The sequence below is a fragment of the Chionomys nivalis genome, chromosome 21, assembly GCF_950005125.1.
Source record: "Chionomys nivalis chromosome 21, mChiNiv1.1, whole genome shotgun sequence".
Taxonomy (NCBI): domain Eukaryota; kingdom Metazoa; phylum Chordata; class Mammalia; order Rodentia; family Cricetidae; genus Chionomys; species Chionomys nivalis.
In genome coordinates, this window is record NC_080106.1 from 52,743,865 (window position 1) to 52,762,048 (window position 18,184).

General features: G+C 43.8%; 1 pseudogene; it reads left to right on the forward strand.

The window, feature by feature from the left end:
- Window positions 1–14,142: 14,142 nt before the first annotated feature.
- Window positions 14,143–14,779, forward strand: LOC130863946 (60S ribosomal protein L13-like; annotated as a pseudogene).
- Window positions 14,780–18,184: the final 3,405 nt, after the last annotated feature.

Here is an 18,184-nt window from a genome sequence, read left to right on the forward strand (position 1 = left end):
TAATCCAGGAGACATGCTTTTTCTATCTCTCCCTATGTCCAGAACTCCTTTTCCAAATTCAGTCTCTTAATTAACTTTTTACCTTCTTCATCTCTTAGCTCAAATATAAAAGCTACCAACTTCTGTCATTCCAAAGCTCTGGTCCCATTTAACCCCTTACTCTAGAGTTATTCTGCCATCACTATCCATGTTGTCCACCCCAACCCCTTAAAAGATGTCTGTTTGTATCCTTGTCACCCAGTCTATTCCCCAGAAAAGTTGGAAGCATTTATTGTTTGGACCTAGAAGTGAACATATCATTATTTTGTTCACAGTTCTTGGCACAAAAAGTTGCATAAACTATAAAACATTTAATGAAGCCCTCAATTTTTTCAGGACACATGGTAAGCAGACACCATAGCCAATGAAATCTTCAGAAGTTGCTGTACATGCACCATTCAAGAATTATATGTTGTTTTTCAAACCTCAAGATATGGGGCTTTTAGAGGGTAATCAGATTATGTGAGCTTTTCCTTTGTGAATGGATTTAATGCTACTATGGGAAATGGCCAGAGGGAACCATCTGGACCCTTCTGCTTTTGTCCTTCTATTTTTCCTATTAGCTGAAAATGCTGCATGAAAACAAGATCCAAATGTTAGGCCCTCACCAGAGCACTGAATCTATTTGTGCCTTACTCTTGAAGTTCTTCTGCCCACAGAACTGTTGACAATATATTTTTATTGCTTTGCATCCTCCAGTCTGTGGCACTGTGTTGTAGTAAGACATACATACTAAGACAATCATTCAATCTACCATCCTGCTAACGTATCCTGGGTATCTGCCACACTTTGATCCCTCTAATAGTTATTGCAAAACCATGCGCTTTGATCTCTGCCTCTTCACACTCCTTATTCATTTCATATGACATTTTTTCCCCAAATATACACTGCTCTGTCAAACTATGATAACCTTACCCTGTAATTTCCTCTGCCTGATGAACAATGAGTAATAGCTTCACTGAGTATGTGGTTTTCATGCTTTCTCAGCAGTTGCTTTTTCAACATTTATAGCAGCACAGTGGTTTGGGTATAAATAGTGTCTGCATGTTTACAGGGAAGAACTGTAGTTTCAGAACAGAGAATTACAAACTATTTAATTTTATATAGTTAGGAAGTGAGGCATTCTACCTAAAAATGTAGGCCATTAAGCTCTGAATCTCTCCTTCTGTAAGTACTATATAACAAAGAAGTACCCCTTTTCATTATTTTTCTTTATATGCCCCAATATTGTGTTTATTTAAATTGTTGGATCATGAACTAAACTGTATTCAAGAATCAGGCAAGCAATAAACACATATGAGGTGTTGGGTGAAGTGAAAATTGTCAGCCTGCAGCAAATTAGAGACATTCTGTGTGTACCAAGCACACTGTTCTTCTGGATTCAGTCTAAGGGCTGGCAAATAGTGATGCTGCTTTGAGTACATTGTAGATGTCACACTGCCAGTGAGCAGCAGTCTCTCTATGGCTGATGCTCTCATGGACTTCAAACGTTTAGCAGGTCTCCCATCACAACACCAAAGAGGTTGCTGATGCCCAGTGACTAAATTCTTGACTGGCACTAGGCAAGCACGAAATGGTGGTGTCTGAGAGTGGGCACAGTGGCCTTGTGAGCCTACAGGAAAACTTGAACCAAGGATCCTCAAGTACTATAGTGTTAAAAGCCTGTTCGTGGTTGTTGAACAGGGAATAAAGGAGTGAGGTGAGAATAGTTATTAAAAGCCTCAAGGAAGTAGTGACTTCAATGAGAAGTGCACCCCCAGGGGCTCATGTATTTGAGCATTTGTTTCTCAGTTGGTGGTGCAGTTTGCACAGGTTATAAAACCTTTGGAAAGTACAGAATTGCTAGAGAAAGTATGTCACTGAGTGTATATAACCTCACCCCACTTCCTATATTTGCACTCTGCTTCTTCCACCTGCTGCCACACCTTGCCTTCCCTATCATAATGGAATCTAGCCCTCTGGAATCAGAAATAAAACAAGTCTTTCTTGCTTAAGCTGCCCCTGTTTTGGTACTTCATTGCAACAACAAAAAGTAACTAATAGAGTCATTAAAGATAGTAAGAAGAACCCTGTCAACTGAGGAACCACGAAGTTGTAAATGGTATAAACAATGTCACGGACTTCTGGATTACCCCCAAGTATATCAATATGGTCAGGAGTATGTAGTGAGAGGGACAATGTGGTAGAAACAGAAAAACAAGAGGCTACCAAAGAGGTGTTTTCTGATAATAAAATTTACACTGTGACATAAAACCATGATTGAAAGTTTTAATGGAAAATGGAACATGATCAAGAAAGTTAGATATAAAACAAATTAAATAAAAATGTGGGAGATAAGAAGGAAAAGCAGAATTTTAAGGACTTGATATCTGATTGGATCTAGAAGAGAATAAGGAATCTACAGCATTAACCAGGTTCCTGGATTAACTGGACGGCTACATAGTAGTACTCTAACCCGAGCAGAAAGCATGATTATAAAGGATTTGAGGGAATGTAATTAGAGTTTAGTAGAATTCAGAATGCAAAAGAAATGACTAGGTAGAGTCCTCGATGGAGATTTTGATGCATGGGTTTAACACTGGCTCTGCGCAATAGTTAAATTCATAAAACTGATACTGTCAGTGGACAGAGATGTGGAGTAGCGCAACACTTGAGCAGCAGCTCAAAACCCTGGGTTTGATATCCAGCATTTATGAAAGGGATGCAGCGTGTGACAAGACTTTCAGTGAACAAGAAGCCCTGAGGGGTGAGAAGAACAACATAGGCATGCTTGTAAAAACAGCTGAAGAAAATATGGCCAGAGATAAAAAGAGAAACATGACAGAATGGAACCCAAATCAACATTCTTAAGGATGCCAATGTATGCATCGCATTTGTTAGTAGGGTATAGTGGCATTTCATTTGTATTTTTAATAAATAAAGCTTGCCTGTAGGTTAGTTACAGACCAGTCTGTGGTAACACACACCTTTAATCCCAGTAGCCACACTAGTTGCCACAGAAACCAAGTGATTCATGCATTTAATCCCAATGGTGAATGACTTTAATCCCAGAATTAGAGCAGATTATAAAATGAGAAGAGACAGCTCTCAGTCTTAGTATCATTTTGGGATTCTTGAAGGCAGGGTTGCCATTTCAGACTGAGGTAGAGGTAAGAGCCAGCAACTGGCTGTTTTGTTTTTCTGACCTTCAGGTTGAACCCCAATTTCTTTCTCTGAGTTTTTATTAATTGTGAATCAGTAGAGTGGTCAATGTTGATGTTTGCCAGAGAGACAATTAGGACGATCCTGACTGTAGCAACTGAAGAATGGTAAAGCAGTGGAAATATCAAATGCAGAGGACTTTTGCAGACTGTGGCTCTGAAGATCAGGTGGGGAAACAATTAGAGCTTATTTTAACAGGTTTCTGAAACAGTTAATTTGGGAAGAGTGTAAAAGCAGACTGGGCAATGCTGGTTTAGAGAATGAGGCATGAAGTTCCACAGAAGAGAAAACACTGGGACTTCTACTGTGAAGAATCAGGTAAAAGTAAAGAGAAAAGGGTTTTCAGGAGTCTTTCAGGGTGTGTGGGAGTTTCCACTAGAAACCAGTAAGGAATGTCCTCCACACAAAGCTGCATCAGGGCTTTTGTCTCTGTGGTCCTTGTCCTTTCTTAGGCGGTCAGAGGACTTTTGTTACCATAACAACAGTAAGAGAGAATGCAGTATTTTAGAATGTTTTTTTTAAAGAGAGAGAGAGAGTGTGTGTGTTCTAACAAATGTGTTGTATTGTACTATGAGCTGGAGCATGTAAGAATATCTTTAGTAGAAATTTATGTGATTCTGAGAGTGGATAAGCTGATGATCATATATGTGTTTTTCCTTTCTGCTTATGTGTAGAGAAGATGAGAGAAAGTGTGAGCACTACTTTGAGATGTGGCTATTTTGACACTATTAACCTGAAGGAGTGTTCATGAAGAAAGTTTTGATGTTAGAGTAGGGAGTGAACAGTTTTCTATGGGGAACAGTCTACAGGTGTATGGGTTGGTAGCATAGTTTAGTAAGTATATATGGGTATATCTGTGCATATATGTGATGGTTAATGTGCAAATCTGTACACATAGAAGGTGTGTTCTGAAGTCTCTTAGTATACATATGTAAGTATGTACCAGAGCCTATGATGACTAATTAAAATATGTGTGCTTTTATTTTATTTTTCCACTAGATTTCAAATTTATTTTGGTTAACTTCTATGTTAACTGTCCTTAAGAACAAGTCTTGGATTTTTTGCCTGGTAATAAAAGACATGCTTAGAGACTCTGGGAAACCAAGCAGTGGCATAAAAAATTAAAAGATATGAGATGGTGAGTGAGGGATGTGTTTAAGTCAGTGTATAAGGTATATGCAAGTGCTGCACTTACTTTGAGAGAAATGGAGCAAAGCTCAGCTTTTCTAAGCAAACATTTTTAGAGAAAATTCTGTGTCAACCATTAATGGAGATACCTCAAGACAGTAGTAACAGAACAACTAAAGTTCCTGCTGTTCTGAAGCTGATATTTAAATGAAGAGTTGCGGGCCAAGAACTGGTGGACTGATAGGTAACCTGTTGGTGTACAGGACTACTCCAGAGAATTGTGAAGCAGATAAGGGCTGTGGAGAGTGAAGAGAGGCAAGGCACTATTTTACATGAAACAAACCAGGAAAACCTGGGGGAGCAGAGCCCTTTGTGTGACTGAGGGCAGTAAAGAAGCTGGTTTGGTGAGGGTGTATGCGGTAGTAGAGGAGACAGAATTGGAGAGGAATCAGAAAACACAGTATACATGTAGAGGATAATACTGTAATACTTAGTATATGTGCATGTGTGTGTATGCGCACGCATCTGTACCCATACTTGTAGAGGCCAGCATTGATGTTGGTATCTTCCTCATCACTTTTCTTTTGAAACAGAGTCTCTCTCTGAACAGCTAGAATGTTGGTCCAAAAAACATGAAGGAACCTCTTATCTCTGCCTCCCAAAGTACACACAGTCCCCAAGTATACTTGGGGGCTGGAAGGCAAACTCTGATCTGCATTTTGCACAGCAAACATTTTACTGACTAAGTCCCCAGACTGCTGATCTGATTCTGAGTTCTTGGGAAAGCAGAGGATGGCATTAGCTGATGAGTGTTGGGAACTAATAAGATTTTCTTACTGGGTAGAGTAATAAGATTTTCTTACTGGAAGCTGGGAGGCTGGCCTGAAGTGTAGACCGTATTTTGGTATGGAACAAGAGCCATTAGCCCGGTCTGAGCTGATCATGTAACTCTGCAGACAAGCTGTCTCTGCCTAACAATAGCCAGGATGTGCTGCTCCTAGTTTCTTTTGTTATAATGTAGATTACCTGAGAAGAGATGTTGGCTAAAGCTGATGACTTAAAAGTTAAGAGGTTTGGTGCTTCCTTTCTTTGTAATTTGGAGGATGTCTTATAGAGATGCTAATTCACAGCCTAGCTGACTGCTAGCACACAGGTAGATGCGGACATGACTTGGGCCCAGGCACCCTGGTTACCTAGGATACAGCCTAATGTGTTTTCCGCTCAATTGATGTGATGATATATAAGATGTTTGAAGAATGAACGGGAGATCTTTTTGGAGAGATCTTGCCCTTGAAGGATGACCGTGTAAGCTGTGTCTGATTATTTCTCGCGACTCCATTCTGTTGTTCTTTTGGAGACAAGGCCACACATGCGCAGAAAATACAGTCTCCAAGTGGACTACAAACCCCAGTGGTACAATGAAAAACCACGCATGCGCAGGACACTTCCTCCCAAAATGCCCAGAGCCCTTTAAAAATGGGCGTTCCAACCCGCCCGCCCCTCTCCTCTCTCTCCTCTCTCTCTCTCCCCTCCCCTTTTCCCTTCCGTCTCTTCACTCCCGCTCCTTGTATGTTACCCTCCCCCATTAAAGTTTACCCACGTGGGACCCCGCGTGTCTCGTCTCTCCTTCCCCAACCCCGCGTGTCTCGTGTCTCCCCCTCCCGAACAACACCCCCGCATAAAAAATAATAACATTGGTGCCGTCTGCTCGGGGACCTTCTCGCCCCGGGGCCCTCACCTGAGGCCTCGGCTCTGGGTTTTGGCGCCTCCTGGAGCTCGGGGCCTCCCCCGGGACAAGGTCAGAACCGGACGACCTGCGACCACTCCACGTGTTCCAGCCATCTCGACACGGCCCTCCCTCTCCAACCGTCAGCGGCTAATTCGTGAGTTTACCTGGGCTGGCTAACCATCCCCTCTCACCTGGAGGAGGCCGGCCGAGCTCCCGGCTTCCTCTGGCGTGTCCTGGGTGTGGTTGCTAACCACCCCCCCCTTCCCCCGGCCTTCCGCCCTAGGCTAGACCTGTTTTTATCCGCGCCCAAAAGTTCGATACTTTTGGTTCTCTGTCCTCTGTTTCATTCCTTTTCTTTCTTCTTTACATCGTGACCGCCGCTACGGTGCGGCCCACCGCCGGTGCGGCCTGACCTTGGCTGAATTCGACTCAGCCAAGGTCCTACCACCCCCCCTGTGAAATCGGACGCCTTTTCACAGGGCCTGGGTGTTCGTGCCATTTACGGCTTCGGCTGCAATGGGCAGCCTTCGGGCGTAACTGTCCCCTCCTAGCCGAGACCCCCGTCTCCCGTCGAAAACTAGGACTGGGTCAGCTAGCCCATAGCACGGTCCCCTGGGTACTCTGACGCCTGTGTCCAGAGCAACTGTGTTCGGAGCATCTTCGGGTGCCTTCTGCGGATATTTTCACGGTTCTAGCCATGGGCGCTAAGTCTTCAAAACCAATTCCCCCTTCCTCTCCTCTGGGACAGCTGTTGGAAGCTCTACAGCCCCACGCCTTAATTCCTTCTGTTAAATTATCTACACTCATCCGTCTTTGCTCTAAGAGGTGGCCTTCCTACGGCCTACAGGGGAACTTTAAATGGCCATCTTGCGGGTCTTTTGACCCCGATATTCTACGGGAACTAGCTAACTTTTGCCACCATTCTGCTAAATGGAAAGAAATGATGTATATTATGGCATTCTTTTACATGGCTTTAAAAACGGATCCTTCTACTGTCTCTCAGTGCTCACCTGCTCACATGTTCTTAGCAATGCCGCCCCACCCGGAACCTTCTGCTCCTGCTATGGACCCCGCGGACGAACCTCCACCTCCCCGGCCTCGCGGGGCTACTCCTTCCCGTTCTGCCAGATCTAACGATGGTTCTTCCATTCCCCTTTCCTCCAAAGTTTCTTTTAGGCACAGAAAATCCTCCTCCAGGTCACCTAACCGTTCTCCGTCTAGTTCCCCAACAAGCTCCCGTTCTGGATCTACAGGGATTTCGCCCAGTTCCTCCGAGGAGGCTTCCACCCGCCCCCGCCGATCCCGGGAGCGATCCCAGGAGCGGCTGGAAAATTCTCCCCACCCCCATCGCAGGTCGCGGGGGGGGTGGAGGCTTCCACCCGCCCCCGCCGATCCCGGGAGCGATCCCGGGAGCGGCTGGAAAATTCTCCCCACCCCCACCACAGGTCGCATGGGGGGGTGGAGGCTTCCACCCACCCCCACCGCAGGACATGCAGACAGTCGGAAACGTCTTTGGATTCTTCCCCATCCCCCTCCCGCCCCGTCCCTCTGCCGCGATCTTCCAAAGCACCTCTGGGCTCCACTCCCGCCCGCCGCCTCGCTCACTCCCTGAGGATATCAGGTTCCTAAAGGCTACCACTGCCTCCTGTGAGATCTGCCAAAAGTCAGATCCCAGGACCAAATATCGTAGCTTTCCTTTCCCTACTCACCAAGCCAGGGGCTCCCTTCCGGGAACTGACTGGCAGCTGGATTTTACTCATATGCCCACAGTTAAAAAAATTAAATATCTCCTGGTGTTGGTGGATACAATGTCTGGGTGGGTTGAAGCTTTCCCCACCTCTAACAAGAGAGCCCAGACAGTTTCTGATATCCTCCTCCGAGAAATTGTTCCGCGGTTCGGGCTCCCAACTTCTCTTCAGTCAGATAACGGCCCAGAGTTTACTTCCCAGATTTCTCAGAATCTGTCTAGGGCACTTGGAATCCCCTGGAATTTTCATATACCATACCACCCCCAGTCTTCAGGTAAGGTAGAATGGACTAACCGCTCTTTAAAGGATGCCCTCATTAAGATGTCACAAGAACTACACCTCGACTGGGTAAGGCTTCTGCCTCTGGCCCTTCTCAGGCTTCAGGCTCTCCCAAAGGGCCCTCTTTTCATTTCACCCTTTGAACTCATGTATGGGCGGCCAGTTTTAACCCCTGGCCTCCCATCGGGAACCTCTCCCCTTCCTGATCACCTGCTCACTCCCCTCCTTTTCCACCTACGTTCACTGCTGTGGGACTTCACGGATCACTCACTACCTCAACCATGTGCTAACACATGTCCACCGCCGGTTAAAATAGGAGATAAGGTTTTATTCTCACCTCCAGGTCAACGTCCCTCACCCCTTTCCCCTAAATGGCAGGGTCCTCTCAGGGTAATTCTTCTAACTCCCACAGCTGCCAAGCTCGAGGGAATTCCTCACTGGATTCACCTGTCACATCTGAAACCGTTCATCCCTACAGCTCAAAACAATCCTCCTTACATGGTAACTCAGACGGGACCATGTTCCCTCAAGTTCCAAAGGACAACAGGTCCAACCCCCTCTACTCCAGCCTAAGGAAAACAATGGTCTCATTTTTCATTTTTTCCTCCTGTGCTAATACACCCTCCCTTTTCTAAATTCCTAAATAACCATCCAGTTGTCTCTACAGGAATCATCATCAAACACAGAGCCAAGAGGTTCAGGTGATAAGCAAATGCTTAACCAAGTTCCTGACATAACAGGTTTGTCACTGACTGCAGCAGTGACCCCTAAAATGTTAAGGAATATATGATTAAAATCTATTTCTTTTGAGACATTTTCTTTAAGCTCCAAGACACCAGCCGGACCCACCTGGACAAAGCAGACACAAACAAAACGGAATAAGTATCATTCAATTAACGGAATAAGTATCATTTACCTTTTTTATTCTTATTCTTAACCCCTGGCCTCCTGAAGCCCACCCCCTCCACCCCAAATCTCCCCTCTAACTTTTTTTCTTTCTACTAATGCAACTTTTGTTTTCCAGCATCCTAACGGTGACCCAGCTACTCAAGAGCCAGACAGATACAATCTCCAGACAGATGCGATTTCTTCAATCAGCCACTTGATCATCAGGACAATAGGACGCTCCCCGGACCCCTCGACGCCCAAAGTCAGCAGGAAGCAGTCATGAGAGACCGGGCTACGCCCCTATTCCCTACCCGTTAAGACCCTCAACCCCCCCCTCAATTTTTTTTAATAAAACCAAAAGGGTGGAATGTTGTTCTTTTGGAGACAAGGCCACACATGCGCAGAAAATACAATCTCCAAGTGGACTACAAACCCCAGTGGTACAATGAAAAACCACGCACGCGCAGGACACTTCCTCCCAAAATGCCCAGAGCCCTTTAAAAATGGGCGTTCCAACCCGCCCGCCCCTCTCCTCTCTCTCCTCTCTCTCTCTCCCCTCCCCTTTTCCCTTCCGTCTCTTCACTCCCGCTCCTTGTATGTTACCCTCCCCCATTAAAGTTTACCCACGTGGGACCCCGCGTGTCTCGTCTCTCCTTCCCCAACCCCGCGCGTCTCGTGTCTCCCCCTCCCGAACAACACCCCCGCATAAAAAAATAATAACACATTCCAGTCCAGTTAGGGAATTTGTGTTGGACCCACAGGGGCTCCGACACTGAAGTCTCTGGTGAAAGTTAATAGCAGTGGAGATGGTAAGAAAGTGTCAGATTGAAGACACATTCAGGTCAGACAGGACTAGATGCTGTCTCAAACACAGTATGGGCAAAAAAGTTATTAAAGTTTGTGGCTTAAACAATTGATAAGATGAAGGGATCATATACAAAAATAAAGAATACAGGAAGTGCAGGTGAGAAATGTGGCCAGGATTAAATTATTAGAGGAGCTAAATCCAATATTCTTGCTAGATTTCTGAGTGCAGATGCAGTAGGTGTTGCACTGATGAGCCTGGGGCATGAAAAGAGTTTTGTGCTGGAACTAGTAGTCTGGCATTCTAGAAACATATAGACTCCTAGGATGGAGCCTAGAGAGCTGAGGAGTTCAGGAAGTTTTAAAAGATGTGAACGGGGCATGTGAAGAAAGACAGCAAGAAACACCAACTAATTCTGTCCTAGACTTAAGTGAAAAGGAAGAAGCCATTGCGTGTATCAAATACTGCTGATGAATGTGTTACATGAAGTGAGCATGACCATGGATTTAGCAATGTGCAGTCATTATTAACATTGATTTGAGCAGCTTTCAGGACGTGTTAGGGATGACTGCCTGGTGGGAACACAAACTGTGATGGAAAGAATCATAAGAATGTCAGGCCAGTGTTTATGGCCACATGGTCCATTGGACAGGTTGACTGTAGAGGGATAGCTTGTCTCTGCGGAGTAGGTGAACCTGCAGCAGAAATTCCTACTGGGAAATGTGCAACATGGTAGCACTCACCATGGTCTGTGATTAGTCAGTGAAAAACATCGCAGACCCCACATTACTGATTGGTATTTGGTGTGGGGAGAGAATTATCCCGGAGGATCAGAACTGCGAGGATTCAGAAAACAAAGTTCATTTTCTGTACAAGGCAGTACCCCATGGCTCAGACAAAAAAAGAAAAAGAAAAAAAAAAAAAAAAAACCAGAAAAACAAGACAATGACCAACCTGCACAGCTGGTGGTGGGGAGGAGTGCTGTCTGCTTTGAAATTGTGAAGTTTAAGTTCATAAAAAAGGGCCCTTGAAATATGCCTCCACTAACACTGAAAACCATATTTGGGGGAAATTTAATTATTTGGGGCATGCATTTAAATGTTATCAAACCTCAGATAGTACTAGATCTTTAAATATTTATTTATTTATTTATTTATTTATTTATTTATTTTTTGGTTTTTCGAGATAGGGTTTCTCTGTGGCTTTGGAGCCTGTCCTGAAACTAGCTCAGTAGACCAGGCTGGTCTCGAACTCACAGAGATCTGCCTACCTCTGCCTCCCGAGTGCTGGGATTAAAGGCGTGCGCCACCATTTCCCGGCTTAAATATTTATTTTTTATCACACAAGTTTTTCTTAGTGTCCATAAAAATATGAAGTCAGACTTTGCCTGAAAGTAGGCAAAAGAAATAAGAAGACCTTGAGCATAATGAGGGATAGCAGAGTCAGAGCTGGAAAGAGCTGGGGATCTCAGAAGGAAGCATGAAGTATGCTTAGATGAAATTGCCAACAAAACACAAAAACAGGGCTGGTTTTCAAGCCAGGTTACTAGGCTACTTGTATATTGCATGATCATTTTGGGCTTCTCTGTTTAGTGTGAGGGATAGGATCTGAAACTCCACCCATGCTACGCATGTTCTCTACCACTGAGCCACATCTGGAGCCCTATTACATCAGTGCTGAGCAAGTGGTATGTCCTCTTCACATCTCTTAGACACAAGTACTGTATCAGTGTCCTCAGGACAGACCGCCAGTTAATATATTTGTTATAAATAAATCTATGGAACTACTTAGATATTGGGAATAAACAGAACTATGTTTTAAAGCCCGCTTTTCATCTTGCAGTTTTCCTCCATACATTAAATAGTTAACTTGTCCAGGGATGAGTTAAGTGAGGACTTACAAGAGGTGATTTTGTAACTGATACCCTGAGATTCAGTTGCAGTTCAAGTAGTTGCCAGTATTGAGATATTTCTTTTACATTCTGAAAAGAAAAGGGAGTCTGGGATTTCTGAACCATTTAAAGATGGACATTCAGAAGCAGAACTTGGCTAGTCTGTTCTTTTTGACAGTAGAACGACAGATGAACCACGGTGAAGCTGATCTTTAATCTCTGCAGCCAGTTTGGGTCCTGACACTTTTACCAAGCCCCATACTCAGTCTAAGAGACTTCAGGGCAATGCAGCAATGAGGTTAATAATTCCTGAACACTTCTTGTGTCCATTTTTATTGATTTCACTGTAAAATAAATATGTGAGCTGTTCTCTCTCTCTCTCTCTCTTGAGTCTGGTTGCAAATCACAAAATTTAAACATGAGCTCTCAATTCTTCTGGAAAAAATGTATTTAAAAATCTGTTTATCTCCAATCCCTCTATATGGTGACAATCATTCCTAAATCTAGAGAAAATAAAGGCCTGTGACAGAGCAAACACTGTGGTCACCATTGCTGTAAAGAAGGAGAGAGCATAGTTTCAGAACTGACTCCTGAAGAGATGCTGTGTAGCGGGAGACAATGAAGGCAGTCGTACGTGACAGGCGTTGTTCTGAGCGCTTGTACAGATCAGTTTATTTCACCTTTGTAATGACCTCTGAGACAGAACTACTCTATCCTGTTTTTAGTAGGGAGCCTGAATCTCAGATGTTAAAGCCAGAGCTGGCACAGGAAGCTGGATTTTTATTTTCCCCTCTCTGCCTCTAAACTTTCTCCTGGTATGGTAGGAATTGATGCCAAAAAGAGCTTGAGGTGACACTACTGTGAATGTTAAAAAAAAAAATGAAAATCCAATCTTGGTACTTGCCTTAAAATCTCCCAGTGGTAAAGTGTGCAGCTCACCAGTGGAGCACTTGGTCTGTGAGATCAAATCCCACATCTGACTCGGCACAGCATAGCGTCTGTGATTTGACCTTTGTTGTATCTCCTCTGTGGTGTCATTCTTTATGTGTCACTTGTCTGCCATCTCACCTCCACTGTGTCAGTTTTTACTTGTCTATTGTGTTGTCTCACCTCCGCTCCAAATGATGACTGTATGGGGAAGAGAGTATCATTTAATTTCTTTTGCAGGTTATCAACTCAGTTTTCCCTTCTTCCTCAGCACCTTGTGTGAATACTGAATAAATAACAAATTATAAAATACTCCATTAGAGCAAAAAAAAATTAAAAAGAAATCAAATTGTCTTCAGTGCAGGATTGCTTTCTATCTCCCTGGACACTAATAGCCCCACAGAGTGCTCCCATTTGCATTTGTCTCATGGCTTAAAGGTGAACTGTCTCTCTCACAGACTCACAGACTCGAATGCTTGGTCCTCAGTTGGTGGTGCTCTTTTGGGAGATTATACAACCTTTAGGATGTGAGGTCGCAAGGATAGAGATTGAGAGTTATTGGCCATCTGGGCTTCCTGTTGAAGTTTTCTGAATCCTGACTGGTGTTGTGATGTAACCAGTCACTACAAGAAACTTTCACCATAAAATGTCATATATGTGTCTCTCCTGTCATCAAGGACGGTGCGCACTTAAACCGTGTGCCAGTATCAATTTCTCAAGTTGCTTTTTTTCAGATATTTTACCACATAAATGAGGAAAATTACTAACAGATTTTTTTTTTGAATTCAAGCTTGCTCAAGTGCCATTCCATTTTCTGATTTCAAGTTTAGTTCCTGCTCCGCAGAGCTGCCTCCTGATTCCCTGACCTCCATGGGGCCCCGATCAATTAGGTGAGTGACACTCGCAGGTGAGGGAGGGTCTTCTAACGGGATGCTTAATTCATATCTGCTCTTGCGTCTTTCTTGACTCTCCACGACAATAATTCAGGAATTTTGGAGAAGCTACCCAGAATCACATGGCCAGAGGCTGACACTCAGTAAAGTAGCAGAAACAAGCTGAGGTCATGGAAAGACTCCTTCATCTTTGTGTTATGGAAACTGCTCTTTACATTCTGGCTTCCGTAGTGGCTTGTTTCTGTGTGCTCCATTGTGTCCACCATCCCTTCACATTCTAGCCAGATAGCAGTGGGAACAAAGAAGGCCATTCCAGGAACCTGATGAGTTCATTTAGATAGTTCACTATTGGCCAGAATCTAGTCTATGCTAACTCTTTATGTGCCTGAGATTAAATTCTACTATCTGTAAGAATGGCACAATGGATATTGTTGTCTCTGCTCATACCCCTGAGATTCACAATAGATTATCCACTTTCAAACTGCATGCAAATTGGGCAGAAACTGGTGGCTAAAACAGCCATTTAGAGCACAAACTCTCCAGCTGTACTAACTCCCTTCAAATTCCTAACTTGTGCCTTTCTGCTCTGCCGTTCCCCTGCACGGGAAGCAGCCATGGCGCCCAGCTGGAATGGCATGATCTTGAAGCCCCACTTCCACAAGGACTGGCACCAGCGAGTGGACACTTGGTTCAACCAGCCGGCATGCAAGATCCGCAGACACAAGGCCCGGCAGGCGAAAGCGTGCCACATTGCCCCGAGCTCCGCGTCCGGACCCATCAGACCCATCGTGAGGTGCCCCACAGTGCGCTATCACACCAAGGTCTGAGCTGGCCGGGGCTTCAGCCTGGAGGAACTCAGGGTGGCTGATATCCAGAAGAAAGTGGCTCACACCATCGGCATCTCTGTGGACCCAAGGAGGCGAAATAAGTCCACCGAGTCCCTGCAGGCCAACGTGCAGCGCCTGAAGGAGTACCGCTCCAAGCTCATCCTTTTTCCCCAGGAAGCCTTCCACTCCAAAGAAGGGAGATAGTTCGGCTGAAGAACTTAAATTGGCCACTCAGCTAACAGGACCTGTGATGCCCATCCGGAATGTTTATAAAAAGGAGAAAGCCAGAGTCATCACAGAAGAAGAGAAGAACTTCAAGGCTTTTGCCAGTCTTTGCATGGCCAGGGCCAATGCCCGGCTCTTTGGCATCCGAGCAAAGACGGCAAAGGAAGCTGCAGAGCAAGATGTTGAAAAGAAAAAGTGATGTGCTTTTGGAATATTGCAATAAATTTTCCATAAAGCAAAAACAAAACAAAAAAACAAATTCCTAACTTGCTGTTTACAAGATGTGTGGCATTGGGCCAATTATGTAAGCTCTCTGTATCTCAGAGAGGTATTAAATGATAATATGCAACCCATTAGAACTAATTATACACATTCATTTATACCTATGATTAGCTTATATTATAACCTACCTAAAAGAAAGGCTATAAAATATTGCTTAGTGTATTGAACTCAATATTTTTACAAAATAAGATATGTAACTAGTTTCCTCTGAGCAATGATATTGTTGATTTATTAGATTTGGATACCAGTTGGTATGAACTTTTCACCAGACATTCATTATATAAAAATTCATTCTAATAAACTCATTAAGTTCTAAAATTTTATTCTAAAAGCTTATATGTATGATGCACCTATAGCAATCTTATATGTTGTGTATGTGTGTGTGAATAACTTTAGGAAACGTATCTGGCCTAGATGTAGAACATTTTTGATTCAAATGATCCTGGTATGTCACTCACCCACCATTCTATGTGCTAGTTTCTCTGCACTGTTATACAGGGAAATGGTGACGTCCATCTCAGGGTGTGGCTGAGAAAATTATTAGATGAGGGAGTGAAGAAGAGATTCCAGTGCATTCTTCTCATCACTGTACAGGATCTGGACAGTTATTCCTAAATTCTGATCATGTCCTTGTCAACTCTCTGAGAAGAGTAACTATGGGCAGCTTCTTCCTGCGAGTGATTTTGGAAAAGAACCAGCAATTTAGAAATGAATGGCTTGTGAACATCTTTGCTGGAAACAAGAAAAGTACATTCCTTAAAAGTTAAGTACTGTGTTAAGGAAAAGGCTCAGCAGCTGGAGTACTTGACATACAAGGTGAGGATTCGAGTTAAGATCCCCAGAAACTTAGATGCAGACAAGTGGATTTGCAAACCCCTTGATCCCTCAGAAGAAGGGAGGGTACAGGCAAGAGAATCTCCAGAAACTCACAGCTAACCTGACATAAGCAGGCAACAGTGAACCTGCATCTAACAAGGTGGAAGGGAAGGACTGACACTCGAGTTGTCCTCTGATCACCACGTGTACCATGGCACATGTGTGAGCATGAGCAAGCACAAAGATAAAAAAAGAAAGAGTTAAGTACTGAATATTGCATTTTAATATTTCACTCCCGCAATGGGGGAGCACATTCGTGGTGCCCTCACAGATGAAAATGACCTTGAGATGACAAGGTCTCTCTGCTGCCAACTTCTCCACTTCTGTTTCTTTTTGCCTTCCAAGCTGTCTTTCAGAGGTAAATTATGTCTCCTGTGATAGGTTGCTGAGATAGAATTTTCTTGGAACTGGGAGCTGGGAGGATTCTTCATTAGATAGAAGCAGTTGCTTATCTCCCCTGTCTCTGTCGCCTTTGCCTTATCTCTCCCTGGCTCTTCATATTCTCTGACTCAGTCGTATTTCTCTTAATTTTTTCCCCTCTGCCTGCTCATATCTCTTGGGTATGCTTTGTAAGACTAAAAAGAAATACATTTCCTGACTTCTGTCTTTTAAAGAAAGTTTAGCACTTTCTCTTCAACCTCATATTCTCATTTGTTACTTCGGATAGCAGCCATAAAAAGTTCTGAAATTTAACCACTGAACTAGTTTATGATGTTGCACAAGCCTCCTGCTACATCTTTGTTATCCAGTTTTTGCCTCCGTTAGTCAGGGAAAACCTCCCAGAGGCAGCCCTTGAGATGCTACCCCTGCTCCGGCAGATGCTCTATACCAGTGCCCACTCAGGCTACATTGTTTTCAGTTTAAAGAAAACAAAAGAACACAAGAAGTTTGGGAAAAGAGTGGAAAGAATAACTAGAGGGAAAGGGATGAGGGTGGATTGGTCAAAATACATTGCATTCATATGTCAAATTCTCAAACAAAAATAACTTAATTGGTATATTTTTAAATAGTCAAGAAAATTACTTAAAGGACTTAGCACATCTCCTAGAATGGATTTACTATGATGATGATGATGATGATGATGATGATGATGACAATGATGATGATGAAACCCGAGTTAACCTGGAACTTTCTATATAGACTAGGTTGGCCTCAAACTCACAGAGATCTATCTCCCTCTGCCTATCAAGTGTGGGGTTCACGATGTGTGCCACCATGCCTGGCTTGCACTTACCTTCTTTTACTTTGTTTCCCTCTACCTCTGACTGTTCTTCACTACAATGGCTGTAGATTGTACATCCACCAACAGTCAAAGCCCTAAAATCTAGGAACTGAGTAACCAGAAAAATAGATGAATCTATTTTTGGTTATCAAGGAAAAAGATTCTAGGTTTCTCACTACCTATTGTGGCCCAGGCCATTTTCTGCCATCTTATACATGTGAATTCTGTTTAAATCTTCCAAGTAAGGCATAGAAACAGTATTTTTATCACTGGCCATAGGTCTCAGACCTTGCTTGAAGCCACCAGGATGAAAAAGGCAGAAAAATGTCAATCTGATTTCAGACAGTATTTGTGAGTCTGGTGAGAGCTCTTTCTATAGGTCCTGGCTGCTTCTCTCTTTAGGAAATGAGATGCTATTTGGCCACTCAGGAAAATAGAAAGTATATAAATCGGAGGGAGTTTAATATAGGAAAATATAGGTGGGTTAAAAGTCAAACCGTATTTCAACAACTAAAACCTGCAGCCATGTCAAAGTTCCAGTAGCAGAAGGTGCTATAGCAGTGAAGGGGCTTGTGGGAAGTTTCTCCAATGGAAGCTACTCCTTTAGGGAGGGTCATAGTGAAGGGGCAGGTGGGAGGCTCCTCCAGTGGATGCTGCTCCTTTGGGGGGTGTTTACAGTGAAGGGTCTTGTGGGAGACTCCTCCAGTGAAAACTACTAGAGCAGCACTGGAGCAGATCTGTGAAGAGTTGACTGTTCGTGGAGATGTTTCTGAAAGTCAGTGAGATAGAGGGCTACCAGTTATCCCTCCTCCCTTCAGTGACTCTAAGAGTCTAAAGGACAAAGGAGCTGAACAGGAGAACAGGAGAGGAGTATGCAAGGACTTTTCAGAATAAACAAACAAAAATCCAGCAAAAGAAGAACTGGAGGAGAGTTTAAAAGGTCTCAATTAGCAAGGACGGCAGAAAGAGGGGCATTGAGGGAAGGTACCCACAGAAAAGGGAGCATATTGCTTTAGAGGCTGTTCCTAGCTAGCCTGTTGGCCTTGACTGGGGACCTGAAGACAAAGCATTGGCTCATCTCCAGCTCCCAGTATTAAGATTGGAATAAGGCATTTTCCCCAAAGCCTCTGTATTAAAGGCTTGGTTCCCAATACAAACAGTGTTCAGCAGTGAGGCTGTGGGGAAGTGACTCGTTCATGAAAGTGCTACAGTGTTATCCGCAAT